The 15,575-nt window shown below is 42.9% G+C and overlaps 1 pseudogene; it reads right to left on the bottom strand.

Annotated features, from left to right (window-relative positions):
* Positions 1-1,197: 1,197 nt before the first annotated feature.
* The window catches only part of LOC111970697 (citron Rho-interacting kinase-like), a 39,725-nt pseudogene continuing 25,347 nt past the window's right edge, over positions 1,198-15,575 (bottom strand).

Genomic DNA, 15,575 nt, shown 5'->3' on the forward strand with positions numbered 1-15,575 from the left:
TGCAGTGAATTGTAAGTTAAATAATCCGTCTGTAAACAATTGTTGGAAAAATTACTTGTGTCATGCACAAAGTAGATGTCCTAACCGACTTGCCAAAACTATAGTTTGTTAACAAGAAATTTGTGAAGTGGTTGAAAAACGAGTTTTAATGACTCTGACCTAAGTGGATGGAAACTTCTGACTTCAACTGTAAGTTGATCGGAACTCCGATCTCCTCTTTAAAAAAATGATAAAAGAAACATCAAAACACAGGATACGATAGTAAGTAAAGACATTGGTTATGTTTAATATTGTGTGACAAAATCTACAGGGAAAGCTAGTAAATCATTTGTAAGACATCAACATCATCATATCGAGAACAGGGCGACATGTTTCTCGTCTAAACGCGTCGTCGCAAAATGCACCGATCTCACATTGGTATTCTGCTGCTCGCAAAGTTTCCAAAAGTGAAAAAGTAGAGGGATGGACTTAGGTAGCAATGTTAATTTGATAGGCATGTATGAAATTAAGTCAATTTACAACCTTGTACACTCCCGCCCAGATGCTGAGTAAATATGCATATAGAGGATGTGAGCAAAATGTTTATTATTGCACATGTAGGCTAACCTGTTGTACAAGAATTTGCTACGTGCCCTTTCACTGCTCACTGAATTTTGGTCGTCATGGTCGTTCACTTGAATATAAATCATTTGTTGTATGTTTGTGGGTGGCTGATGTTAAGCAAATATAAAGAATAAGTACATCAAAAGTAAGTTGATATATTAAAAGTTAAAAGAGTAGGCTTATGTGACTGAAAATACCATATGTTCTTGCTCGTGAGGTGTTCAGCAGTAGGAAAATGTAAATTTAACTAAAACATGTATAAATATAATTTTTCCTATCGCTCACCATGCTCCAGTGTCGAATCGCCGTCATTGTTCACTGAAATTAATATGATGCTGAAGAGCATAGGATATTTCTTTTTGATTTTCATTTAAGTACATCCATGCCTTTGACAAATCAGTCAACAAAAAAAAATTCTTCATCAATCAATCATAAACAACAGTTTGGGGGGTATATACAAGAGGGTAAGGGAGATTGCTGTAAAAAAAAAATGAATATTGAAGTAGTATGTTGTAAGCTTAATGATCTCTCAAGCCGCATGTTTGCTTTTTGCGTGTAGAAGTGCATTACACAAGATGGGTCCAAGGCAAGATGCTCACTTGATAAAGGACGTTTTAAAACAATAATATTCATTTGACATTTAAGAAGACACATACATGTAACAATCACTTTTATCTTTAACAAAAATAGATGTGGCTTTTCCAGCATTGAGGTTCCCTTTCAGTATCTATAAAAAGCATGGCTCTGTCTGAAATGGTACCCTACTCCTTATATAGAGTACTACTTTTGACCAGATCCCTGTTGGTCCAGGTCAAAAGTAGTGCAGTGTATAGGGAGTAGGGTGCCATTTTGGAAGAAACCTAAGTCTGCCTATTTACAGTGTCAATTAGCATTATGGTTATTTATAAAGGTCCTGTTGCAAGAGCCAGCTGGTGCTGGGGATTGTGGGTAGTGCGGTTTTAGTGCGTTTTAGTGTAGTCATCTAGCTCAGGGGTGGACTAATCATAGAAGGCTGCAGTGTGTGTGTGTGTGTAGACTTTATTCCAGATAAGCTCTAACAAACACCTAATTACACTTGATCTAAATTAAAGACTTTGATTAGTTGATTATTTGAATGAGGCGTATTAGTGCTGAGCTGTAACAAAAGCCTGCACACAGTGTGTCCTTCTAGGACTGGAGATCCCCACCACTGATCTATCTGATATGCACAGGGGAGAGAGAAAATCCAGGAGAACGTTTAGTTGTGTTTCTAAACTCTGAGATTTATCTGTAAATTTCCAGGATTTAATTGAGCAGATATTCCAAGTGTTTATCTCAGTGTTTGTGACAAATATTGTTTAAGGTGTTTTGGTCCTTGCAGACGTCAAATGTTGGATATAAAAAATTATTTGTTACTCTATATCAACATTGCATTAACCATTATTTATTCTAGTAAAATCCCATAGTTCTGACATTCAGCATTGACAGTGTGTCTTCAACGCTTTAGCTGCTTTTCCTATTGGGCTCTCTAGGTGATGTAATACTCTGACCAACCTCCTATTCCCTAACCCGGGTAAGGGGGATGTCACTCTTCTGGCTGGTGTGACATTGCTGTTCCTCAAACAGATGATTGATCCCACACCTGTACAGAAAGATCAGAGACAGATCGGGTCAGGTGTTAGGGCACTAACACAGAAGTTAGGCAGAGGAATTTACATTATTTGGTATCATTAAGGCTTGATCAAAGAAGATTGATCACTGAAATAGCAAAGTCTTATAGAAAAATACATTTTCAAGCAAATCAGCATATCCAAAGAATCTATAAAAATTATGCCATATTGAAAAAGACAGAGCTCTGGTCCAAAGTAGTGCACTAAATAGGGAAAAGGGTTCACAAGTCACCCAATACCACTCATGTTATGTCCTGTAAATCAGGCAAGGGAAATCAGTGAATAGGGTGTTAGGGCTATTTGGGAAGCATACATAGTCTACTCTCTAACCTTGTTGACTGTGGTGAGGGGCGTGCGTCCGGAGCTGGTGTGGAGTCTCTGGCGAACTCCATGCTGCTGCTCCTCGAACCCCCGTCCCGGCGACCTCTCCCTCCTCACATCCCGGTCCATCAACCTCCCTGGGGAGCGACCGAGGCGTAGGTCCCCCCCAAAGGCTCTCCCTGGAGACCTGGCCAGACGTGGGTCCATCATCATCCTGCCACTGGGAGACTTCTCCCTCTCCACCGAGTGTGGCCGGCGGCCAGGTGACTTGTCGCGGCGGAACTCAGTGCGGGCCTCGCGGTAGCGGTGTGGCGTGCCCGGGTCACCGTGCAACGCGGGGCTGGCCGCCAGGCGCTTGGTGATGTGCTCGTTGTAGGAGGGCGGCCCACGCTTGTTGGGGCTGTGGATGAAGAGGAGGCATTGGAGAGACCCATTGTGGAGATGGAAAGGGCAGGGCAGGGCGCCACAGGACAAAGATCACAGGGTAAACAGCATTGCATAGTGTACTGCTGCCGTGATGTGAGGGGGAGTATCTGGATGAAGTTACTGAACAGAACCATGAAACTGCAACTAATGCATCCAGCTTAAAGAAGTGATCTGGTACAAAGTGGTGCATTAAATATATATATTTATATTAATCTTGTCAATATGGGGGCGCTGTTTCCACTTTGTAAAAAATCGTGCCCAAATTAAACTGCCTCGTACTCTATTCTAGATCGTACAATATGCATATTATTATTACTATTGGATAGAAAACACTCTCAAGTTTCTAAAACTGTTTGAATTATATCTGTGAGTAAAACAGAACTCATTTTGCAGCAAACTTCCAGACAGGAAGTGAAAAATCTGAAAACGATGCTCTGTTCCAGGGCCTGCCTATTGAATTGCCTTATATTTATGGATATGCATGCACTGCATACGCCTTCCACTAGATGTCAACAGGCAGTGGAAGGTGGAATGGGGTGTCTAGCTTGATCTGAGGTCGAACAAGAGCTCTTGGAATGACGTGTCCAGAATTTCCTTTCTCTACCTAGGTGCGGGAAGCACCTCCATATTGTCTTATGATAAGCGTTCGGTATACACGGCTAATATCTCCGGCTTTGTTTTTATTTGATACATATTAGAAAAACATCATAAAGTAGGTTTTTTCAACCGAGTTTCATCAGTTTATTCAAAGTTTAATGGGACTTTTGGAGTTTTCCGTTCTCTGATTCGAGAGAAATTGGTAACGTCATCAACATCGGCTAGCCTTGTGGAGCGAATTCGACAGGAGAGAAGGACATTCTAAAACCAAACAACGATTTATTCTGGACCTAGGACTCCTTGTACAAGATTCTGATGGAAGCTCAGCAAAAGTAAGAACAATTTATGATGTTATTTCGTATTTCTGTGTAAAATGTTGAGTCCTATTATCCGCGGTTTTGGCGGGCGCTGTCTCGCTATAACGGAAGCTGTTTGTTATGGTAAAGTTATTTTTAAAAATCTAACACGGCGGTTGCATTAAGAACCAGTGTATCTTTCATTTGCTGTCCAACATGTATTTTTTAGTAAAGCTTATGATGAGTTCTTTGGTCAGATTAGGTGAGTGTCCAAACTAGCTCCGGACATTCTGGTGAATCGATGCTACATATTCACAATGTATAACCACGGTTTGCAGCTCTTAATATGCACATTTTCGAACAAAACATAAGTGTATTGTATAACCTGATGTTATAAGACTGTCATCTGATGAAGTTGGTCAAGGTTAGTGATTCATTTTATATCTTTTGCTGGTTTTTGCGATCGCTACCTTTTGCTGCTAATAAATGCATTTGTGTGTTTGGCTATTGTGGTAAGCTAATATAATGCTATATTGTGTTTTCGCTGTAAAACACTTAAAATCGGAAATATTGGCTGGATTCACAAGATGTTTATCTTTCATTTGCTGTACACCATGTATTTTTTTCACTAAAATGTTTATGATGAGTATTTAGGTATTTCACGTTGCTCTCTGTAATTATTCTGGCTGCTTTGGTGATATTTTTGATGGTAGCTGCAATGTAAAACTATGATTTATACCTCAAATATGCACATTTTCGAAACAAAACATAAATTTATTGTATAACATGTTATAAGACTGTCATCTGATGAGTTGTTTCTTGGTTAGTGACTAATATATCTCTATTTGGTCGGTTTTGTGATAGCTACCTATGCGGTAGAAAAATGGTGAAAATATGCGGTTGAGTGTTTTGCTATGTTGGTTAGCTAATAGAAATACATAGTGTTTTCGCTGTAAAATATTTTAAAAATCAGAAATGATGGCTGGATTCACAAGATGTTTTTTCATTTGCTGTATTGGACTTGTGATTTCATGAAAATTATATTATATGATATCCCTGTCGCGTTAGGCTAGGCTATGCTAGTCAGCTTTTTTGATGAGGAGGATCCCGATCCGGGAGAGAGAAGCGGTAGAGGTTATTAAGCTTAGTCAATCATAACTATGATAATATCTCTCAATAGCTATGTAAAATTAAATCAAGACAGTGGCAAGCAATGGCTTGGTGTCGAGAAAGCAATTCTAATTGAAATCACTGAAGATTATGCAAACAGCTAATGGGTTAGCCACTGTCACAGTAGGAACAAAACATGAGCAAGTATACAGGACAAAAATGAGTATGGTTGATTCTGTCACTGCACATTTGTATCCATCGATGGATTGGCGAGCCAAAGACATTTTGTCATATAGTCACATGTTCGCTCCAGAAGTAAAATGTCCCATTTTATATTACACGGAGGATTATGGAATCAATGATATGACAACACCAGCTGGAACAATTACACTTTGGATGGCCTTCTCAAATTTTGTCTTTGTACTCTAATGTATTTATAGTAAAACATATTTTTGGTGAAGATGAGAAAAATTGCAATGAACCCTATGCCACTCTTGAGTAAGTGAGTGAGTGGAAGGAGTGAGTGAGTGAGTGAAGTGAAGGAGTGGTGAGTGAGTGAGTGAGTGAGTGAAGGAGTGAGTGAGTGAGTGAAGGAGTGAGTGTGAGTGAGTGAGTGAAGGAGTGAGTTGAGTGAGTGAGTGGAGTGAGTGAGTGAGTGAGTGAAGGAGTGAGTGAGTGAGTGAAGGAGTGAGTGAAGGAGTGAGTGAGTGAGGTGAAGTGAGTAGTGAGTGAGTGAGTGAGTGAGTGAGTGAGTGAGTGTGAGTGAGTGAGTGAGTGAGTGAGTGAGTGAGGTGAGTGAGTGACTGAGTGAGTGAGTGAGTGAGTGAGTGAGTGAGTGAGTGAGTGAGTGAGTGAGTGAGTAGTGCTTTTTGTGGTTGGTTCGGATTGATTATAAAAAAATAATCACGGTTTTCTATTTCAATATTTTTTTAATGCACTATGCATTATGTGGGTTGAATGCTGTAACACAGAATAAAACAATGATTTATTTATTAACCATTTATATTTATTAACCATCATCATCATTATTTATTAACCATCATTAATTCACATTACTTTAATAAAATATTTCAGTTGTGTATATTACATTTAATTTTATTTCATGACTTTATTTCATGTCATCATCTCATCTCTATAGAGCTGCTGTATATGCTGTCTGACAAAATCACTATTTTAGTAGTTCTTCAAAGTAAATAAGGCATACTTTTATGACTGCTGAATACAAACTATCAATCATGTATTGTCAGGTACAAATACTATACCTCGTCAAGCAACTGCTTTCTATCCCTCTTGATCACTCAGTCTTCTCTCTTGTGTCTGCCCGACACTAACCTTATGTAGCAAGTGTAAAAGAAATATACCGGCGCGCAATGGATTTAGTAATTACCACGTTTTCAGAGCTAAACTATGTAGAATTTTGTCCTGTTGGAAACTACAACTCCTTACTACATCGCATAGTTCGGGCTTGATCGGATTTATCTCTAGAGGAACTATGCAATGTGCGCATTGAGCTCACAGAAAAAAAACGAAGGAGATGGAATTCAAATAATTTAACAAAGGTCTGTCAATTGGTTGTTTAAAAAAAGAAACATTTTTACCAACATTTCAGTTAATCGCTCAGCATTGGTGAGGAATGAGTGAGTGTAGGGTGAGTGAGTGAAAGAGAGAAATAAATAAGAAAAAGTAAGAGCCATGTACCTGCGTCCAGAGCCATTCCTCTGCAGCTCCCCCTCCTGTCCCAGGTTCCCCTTACAGCAGATGACCCGGAGCTTGTTCTGGTAGGATGAAGCCAGGTAAATGGCCCCGGAGGAGATGGCTGGGCCCAGGTAGCGCGGGTTGGGGATGTCTAGGTGAGCGTACGAGTGGGCCCTGAACAAGACACAATACCCCCATTGAAAAATCTTACAATGTTATGCTAACTCATTCAGGGTTTCAGTAAACTAAAAGATCAGGGAGGTGATATTACCCTAGAGCAGAGTGGCCCTGGACCTCGATCACATCCAACGAGTTGAAATAGGTCACAAACAGGTAGGGTTCTCTGTAGGCTGAAATGGAGAGGAGCACTGTGTTATAAGCATGTATGAGCCCTTATAATGTCTTATAACACTTTTCTAAATGGCAATGCTTCAGTCCTTCCGAGATTATCCTTATAGTGGTAAAACATTATTTGACTTACCAAATGAGAGAGGCAAACGGCTCCATTGGATGTCCTCACTTCGACTCCTGCGGCCGTGCTCGTCCACAAACACCCCAAACTCTGGACAGGGAATCACCACAAGCAGAAATTAGCAATCATTCTTGCAGGTAAACTGTGTGGAAATTGACAGTAGCACTTTCACTAATCATAATGACAGCAGACACTCTCCCTCTCTCACAACCAGCCGAGCACAAACACGCACACACACACGGCCTATAGAATGTGTATGAATGTGAATGAAACGTGTCTGACCGTGGAAGCAGAGCAGGTACTCGTCTTTCTGCGGTGCCTGGGTGACCTGGATGATGGAGATGGGGAAACTGTGGGAGGAGGCTGCAAAGATGGCCGAGGCCAACGTCACATCATTCTTATCCAGGAACTCTGCAAGAGGGAGGTCACCACACCAATCAGGTAGTCCAGGTAGTCCAGGTAGTCCCTCCCTGTTTTAGTCCATTTAACCCGAGATAAGTATCTACCATTAACTTGCATCCTGTGTGAGGAGTCATTGACCTACCTTCCAGCACGTAATGCTTCATCTCGATCTCGTAGAACTTGTTGGTGCCGATGATGATGCTGTAGCCTGTGAAGTGGATACAGCTGCAGGGCTCTGACGTCTCAATCTCCTTCTTGATACAGAACTTATTGAGGCTGTCGTTGTAGCGCAGTATGGTGATCTTGTTGACCATGGCTGCACATATACATGTGCCATTCTCAATCTGCACAAGGGACAAAAGCAAAACAGTCAGACAACAATCACTCCAGAGATATGGCGTAATCAGTTGTGTGTCTACAGTGTCAAGGAATTTAACAGACAACTTGATGCATCATCAAACGGTGTGTGAATAATTAGCTATGAGCTATGACTGAGACTCATTATTTTAACAGAAAACAATGTTTAATTCTATTTCGATAAGGTGAAAAAAGTCCATGAAGAGAAACATAAATTGGTGGCTCACACCTTGCCAGAGGAGAAGAGGTGGCATCCCTTGACCGTCTCAAAGATGTATGGGCTGAGATCTGGCTGGGCCGGGAGATGGGACTGAGACAGTGACTGCTTCACCTTCTTGATCTCAACCAGACACAGGGCCCGCTCCTCTCCTGGACCAGACATGGTATAGACATAATCAATAATTTATTTATAAAGCCCTTTTTACATCAGCAGTTGTCACAAAGTACTTTTACAGTAAGCACAAACACCTACAGTACAAACTGCACACTCCATCCCACACACAATAACAGAGATGGGATAATAAACAGATATTACACTGTATTAACATTCTCTATAATCGTGGTACTAATATGCTGTAACTGTTTCGGTGAACTATGCTCGCATGCTACAGCAACCTTGCCTGGACACAGTTTGTCCCCAACACTGACCAGTAATTATGAGCAGCTTGTCGTGCTCCTTGAGGATCCGGATCTGGAAAACGGAGGCCAGGCCGGGGATGTGAGTCAGGCTGTTCTTAATGACGTTCAAGGCATACAGGCCCTCCTCAGAGCCCACCAACACTATCTATGGAGAGGCAGAGAGAAGGCCACACAGTTAGAATGGGGAAATAGCAACATAACCCATCGCATACATATTTTGCTGTTGAGAATTGAGCAAATACAGCCATGTTTCTTTCACATTCTTGTGAATGATCTATTTAGATAGCCAAGTATTATTCCATCCATGATAAAAGGTATACCTCAAGGCCGTAGCATGGTTTAGTTGCAGGTCCTACCTGGTCGGTGAGGGGCAGGGTGCAGTTAATATCCAGCCGGTCGTCTCCCTCCAGCTTCAGCAGAGAATTCCCTAGAAGTTTCTGTCATCATATAGGAGAGGGAAAGCAACAGTTCAGCAGGTTATATGCACAATGGCTGTGACAAGAGGCAAGAGTCTGCCAGGACAGAGCAGGTGACAACACAGACATGACTGTGAGCTGCTGGATATGGACACTTGGGGGGGGAATAAAAAAATCTAAATTAACAACAGACACTTGAAACAACTATAAAGACATAGCAATGGATGGTGAAACTATCAATCCTTAAACAATAGACAAAACCAATTGATCAATCAATCGTTGGGCTGCATTGGTGGGGCGTAGAGTACATGACCATTAACATGGAAGTGCATGCATGAAGCCAGGGGACAAAGCTGCACAACAGTGCCATCTCACATACAGGCGCTGCATGAGTGCTGCATGTGTGGGCATGTGGCTGCCTTTCAGGGCGTGAGAGTGTGTTTGCATTTACTGTATGCGTGATAGTGACGTGTAGTTTGTGTGCTTGGATATGTCTGTACATGTATACAGTAAGTGTGTGTCTGCATGCTCTGTCGGCCCAAGCATAAGGCAGACTCATGCAGATCTTTACCTGGACCAATGGGGAGAGGTTCTTCTGTTTTTTAGGAACAGCTGTCTACAGTGTGGTCAACAACACCTCAGTATATTTACACATACAGTGTAAAATATGCGTAAAATATGTATTCATACATAAAAATCATTGACAACAAACACAGATAGTAGAGGGACAACATGCAGACAAAAAGAAAGGGAAAGGGGTGGGAAGGGGAGAGAAAGAGAGACTATTGAGTGTGAATACACCTGACCCTACTCTCCAAGCAAGTCTTGCTCTTTCATGTTTGAGTGTGGTTCATTTATAAACTCTAATGCACTAGCAGGAGAACTCAGATGGAGACATTAAAAGTTACAACAATACTTCAAATATCAACTGACTAGAGATTGAAGATGGCTCTCGAGATATGCACAGACACACACACGACACCACACCCACAACACACACACACACACACACACACACACACACACACACACACACACACACACACACACACACACACACACACACACACACACTCACCGCGTCAGCTCAACATTGTCCTTGGAGCCGCCTGCTGCCAGCTACAACTGACTCCAGGACAGCCACCCAGCGCTGCTTGTCTGGGAAGCTGGGAGCCATGAAGTATAGGGACTGGCCAGGCCAACAGGTGGTGTGGGGGTGAGACTCCAGCTTTAGGATGTATGGGATGTCTGCACAAAGAGTACCAACACAACAAGATGACAGATTGAAGAAACATGACTTGATCACACACCCACACCTGATTAAGCTACTTAAATGAGTAATATCTGGAGGAGTCATCTATAACTTTTGTTAGGTTTAATGTAGGGACCATTAACTTTGTTTGTTCCAGATGGTGGAATTTTGCAGAAAAACAGAAGTTGAGACAGGTGGACCTGTACCAACACAACCTGTACCAGCACTTTGAGAATTTCTTCTAAAGCCCTTTTTAAACTAAACTTATTTTTCCTTCCCTACTCCTCCTTAGACAGGCGCACTGTAACTGTACCTGACTTAGCCGTGTTGATGAGCTCCGAGGCTCCCACAGCTCCATGGATAGTCACCTCTCCATCAGGGAGACACAGTTCAAACTCCTCCTCTGGCTTCAGAGAGTCTGGAAACACACCAGGGTCATATTCATTAGAGAAAACAGCAGCAAAAATGTTTGCAATGCTAAACAAATAATTATAATTTCCTATTGGACAAGTCCCAGGAGACCATGGTCATGAAAACACTGCCAAAACAGTCTGTTGAATAAACACAAAAGGAGAGTCAAGTCAAGGAGCAGTACCTTCTCTGGGTTCAGAGTCATAGATGGACACCTTGGTCCCATCCAGCACCACATACTTCCTCTCCCAGCCTTGCTGGCCACGCCTGGAGTTCCTGCAGACACACACACACTATGAACCAGAATATTCACAGGTGTTACATTTTCCCTGTGAAGTGCCATACCCAGAGCTCATGCCCAAGAAGGAGGAAGAGGAGGAGTAGGGAAGGAAAAGTAAGTTTAGTTTAAAAATGGCTTTACAAGAAATTCTCAAAGTGCTCTACATAAAGCAAGGTAAGGCAGGTAAACAGAAGAATGTCCATAATAAAGCGGTTACTATTGTGACGTGGTAGGGTTGGACCCAGGTGCAGAGGAGACCACACAAGGAATCAGTGGTTAAGGATAAACAGTACACTTGAAAAAACAACAAACACTAAGTCTCGAAAACTCACTCAGGAAATGAACGCACACGGTAAACAATTCAAGCTTCTGCAAAGAGAAACAGAAAACACATCTCTTTTAAAGGGAAAATCGTAATGAGTAATAGAACACACCTGACTGTCATAATTGTCTCTAGGATGGTCTCTGCCGCCCTCTGGTGACAGGTGGAATCATGACAGTACCCCCCCCCTTCTAGGAATGGCTCCAGCTGCGGAAACAGGGCGAACACCACGTAGTTGGTTGAAATCCCAGATCCAGGATGTCCCGGGCTGGCACCAACGCCCACTCCTCGGGGCCGTAGCCCTCCCAGTCCACCAGGTACTGCAGGGTACCTCGGGCCCGGTGAGCCTCCATCAGATGCCRGACAGTGTAGGCCGGACGACCATCAACAAGTCGAGGGGGCGGAGGGGCAGGGGTGGGGGTGGGGGGTGAGAAGGGACTGGTCCTTACCAGCTTGAGACGGGAGACATGGAAGGATGGACAGACCCTCATAGACCTGGGAAGCTGGAGACGATAGGTGAATGGGTTGATGCGACTCAGGATCTTGAATGGTCCTATGTAGAGCGGAGCGAGCTTCCGCGAGTCCACCTTTAAGGGAAGATCACAGGTAGACCAGCCACACCCGTTGACCCGGTCGGAGGACCCGAAGAGGCCTTTGGTGTTGGTTTGCCTGGTGTTGGTGTCGGGTAGAGGAGCGGAGCAAGGAGGATYGCGCTCTGATCCAGGTGCGGCGACATCGTTGAATGAATGCGTCGGCTGATGGCGCCCCCACTTTGGCCTCTTGTTCACGAAACAGGGGGGGACGAGTGGACGAGTTCGGCAGTGTGTTGTGAGCATACTCCGCCTTGCTCCAGTTGCTGGCCTGGATGGAGACGAAACAGCAGAGGAACTTCTCCAGCTCCTGGTTGGCCCACTCCGTTTGCCCATTCGACTGTGGGTGGAACTCTGAGGAGAGTCTCACCGACGCACCCAACAGGGAGAAGAAGGCTTTCCAATACCGTGCGATGAACTGTGGCCCATGATCCGAGACAATGTCCTGGTGAAGTCCGTGTACTCGAAGAACATGGTTAAATCATGAGATCAGCGCTCTCCTTTGCTGAGGGCAACTTGGGTAAGGCAATGAAATGGGCTGCCTTGGAGAACTGATCAACGACCACCAAGATAGTCGTAAGCCCTTGGGATGGAGGTAACCCTGTGACAGTGTGGTAAAGGCGCATCACCGGGGGTAAACTACCTGCCCTCCATGACACCTACAACAACAGATGTTCTTGATGATCTTTTTGGCCTTCCTGTGACATCAACCACCTGAGCCACTGCCTGTTCACACCACTATCATCCAGAAGGCGAGGTCAGTACAGGTGCATTAAAGCTGGGACCGAGAGACTGAAAAACAGCTTCTATCTCAAGGCCATCAGACTGCTAAACAGCAATCACTAACTCAGAGAGGCTGCTGCCTACATTGAGACCCAATCACTAGTCACTTCAAACAATGACACTTTAATAATGTTTATATATCTTACATTACTCATATCACATGTATATACTGTATTTTATACCATCTATTGCACCTTGTCTATGCCGAGGCACAAGCATTTCGCTACACTCGCATTAACATCTGCTAACCATGAGGACCAATACAATTTTATTTGGATGGCAGAGGTTGGAGCAACCCAGCCGGTCGCTGTCATGAGGACTTGCTTTGAGCACAGGTGGAACAGGCCGCAACAAAGGATCTCACTTCCTCAATCATGTTGGGCCACCAGAATTTCAGCCTCAAATAATTTTTCCAAAAACCAGCATGAAACTCTTTCTAAAGACTGTTGACATCTAGTGGAAGCCCTAGGAACTGCAATCTGGGAGGATTTTGCCTTATAATAAAAGTGACAGCCATTGAAAACAGTGGTAGGCTGGATGGTTTGTCCTCTGGGTTTTGCCTGCCATATCAGTTCTGTTATACCTCACAGACATAATTTTAACAGTTTTAGAAACTTTAGAGTGTTTCCTATCCAAATCTACCAATTATATGCATATCCTAGCTTCTGGGCCTGAGTAACAGGCAGTTTACTTTGGGCACGCTTTTCATCCGGACGTGAAAATACTGCCCCCTACCCAAGAGAGGTTAAGGATAAACATAATACTTTACTGAGAAACGGTATCCGCAGGATCACAGTACACTTGAAAAAACAACAAACACTAAGTCTCGAAAACTCACTCAGGAAACGAACGCACACGGTAAACGATTCTAGCTTCTGCAAAGAGAAACAGAAAACACATCTCTTTTGAAAGGGGAAATCATAATGAGTAATAGAACACACCTGACTGTCATAATTGGCTCTAGGATGGTCTCTGCCGCCCTCTGGTGACAGGTGGAACCATGACAAATATAAGTACACAGACCTGGGTTGTTTCATCCAGCCCTCCAGGCGTACATGGCCAGCGGCCTCTTTGAGCTGCAGGGGAGGGGAGTTGGCCTTCTCCCGACAAAACACCTCTGAGAAGTGGGTAGCATACTCCGCCGGCAGGCCGCACGTGGCAGGGAGGCAGGGTGAGCACTTGGGGTGGCACAGGATGTAGCACTCTACAGTAGACCAGGAAGAGAGAGAAGGAAAGGCATTCATTCTGTAGGGTTGGTTTTTGGAGCTATGGTGGCTGAAACAAGTATTCTGAGAAGTTGTGTTGTCAATCCATTTTATCTTCATACCTGTATACGAGTGTCAGGAATAATTGAAACAATTTTTATAGAAAATAATGACCACAAGCTAGAAAAGTTTGATTTTAAGAAAAAGTTGAAATACAGTATGGGCTCTAGACTAACATTTCCCCCTGATGGCACTGGTTGGTGGCACCAGCCCATTATTTGGTCCCACCAATTTTTTGCGCAGCGTCACAAGATGATTTTTTTTTATATCATCTTAGAAAGTCATTCACCGTGCTTTATTAAAAAGTGTTATAGACTACTGAGATTGTATTCAAGAAATAGGTTGTTTCATCATCTTTTCATGTTGTGATTCTAAATACTTAAATTTGGTTCCTAATCCAGTGATTGTCATCTTGGGTTGACAATTAGGCTTTTGTTATATTTTAGTGTTGCATTTTTGATTTTGTTCAATAGAGATGAATTTGCCTGCACGGATATCATAGGCAAATTTTTTGGGGCCAATTCATCACTTGAGTAAGTGGAAACTCAAAACACATTAGCTCAATCACTAACTCCAAATATAATACCCACTGTTAGTAGCCATGTATTAATCTAAAAGTAAATGTAATGTCCCAATTATTTTTGCAGTTGTAGCCTACCGCCCAATGAGATCTATGCAATCGCAATGGCTAATGCACTTAATAATTTTGCGCCCTCTGTATCTCAAAGCTATATCAAATATTTCAGTTGTAAAATAGTTGCTAATCAGCACAAAGTTAAAAAACTGAAATTATAGCTACAGAAAGCTGAGAACCTCCTCTTTACAGCTGTGAAAACATGATAGCGGTGTTTTGCCAGCAATTGGATTTCAAAATGTTATACAATCAGAACACATTTCATTCTCCGGGAGCATTTTTGTTCCCCAAGACAGGAGATCAAAACAGCAGCAGGCCAAAGCGAAAGAGGTATCCGGGCAGGTAGACACAGTCTGGAGCCCTGGTAATGAACATAATGCAGTGGTCTGGGACATTGCTCATGAACTCAACAGCAGTGCTACCACAACAGTGATGAGGAAGAAAGGCAGTGCAGTACAGTAGGACCTACTAACCTAGGCAGGTGGCGGCCTGCCGTCCAAAGTGCACGGTGTCCAAGCAGACAGCACACTTGGTGGCCCTCATGTTGAGTCCGAAGTTGAAACGATGGGGTATGTTGTGGTGCATCCTCTCCTTCACACGACGCCCATACTCTACAACAAGACGGAGGGAGAAAAATTTGTGAAAACTAGAATGAATGAGTTTGCAGTGGTCTTGCACATACAGTGAATTCAGAAAGTATTCAGGCCCCTTGATTTTTTCCACATTTTGTTACGTTGCAGCCTTATTCTAAAATGGATTCAATCGTTTTTTCACCCCCATCAATCTAGATAAAATACCCCATAATGACAAAGCAAAAACAGGTTTTCATTAAAAAAAATGTTTTTAATAAAAAATCCAAAACTGAAATATCACATAAGTATTCAGACCCTTTACTCAGTACCATCTTCTTGGGTACGACACTACTGGCTTGGCACACCTGCACTTGTGGAGTTTCTCCCATTCTTCTCTGCAGATCCTCTCAAGCTCTGTCAGGTTGAATGGGGGGCGTCGCTGCACAGCTATTTTCAGGTCTCTCCAGAGATGTTTGAATGGGT

The sequence above is a fragment of the Salvelinus sp. IW2-2015 genome, linkage group LG11 (genome assembly GCF_002910315.2).
Source record: "Salvelinus sp. IW2-2015 linkage group LG11, ASM291031v2, whole genome shotgun sequence".
NCBI lineage: Eukaryota > Metazoa > Chordata > Actinopteri > Salmoniformes > Salmonidae > Salvelinus > Salvelinus sp. IW2-2015.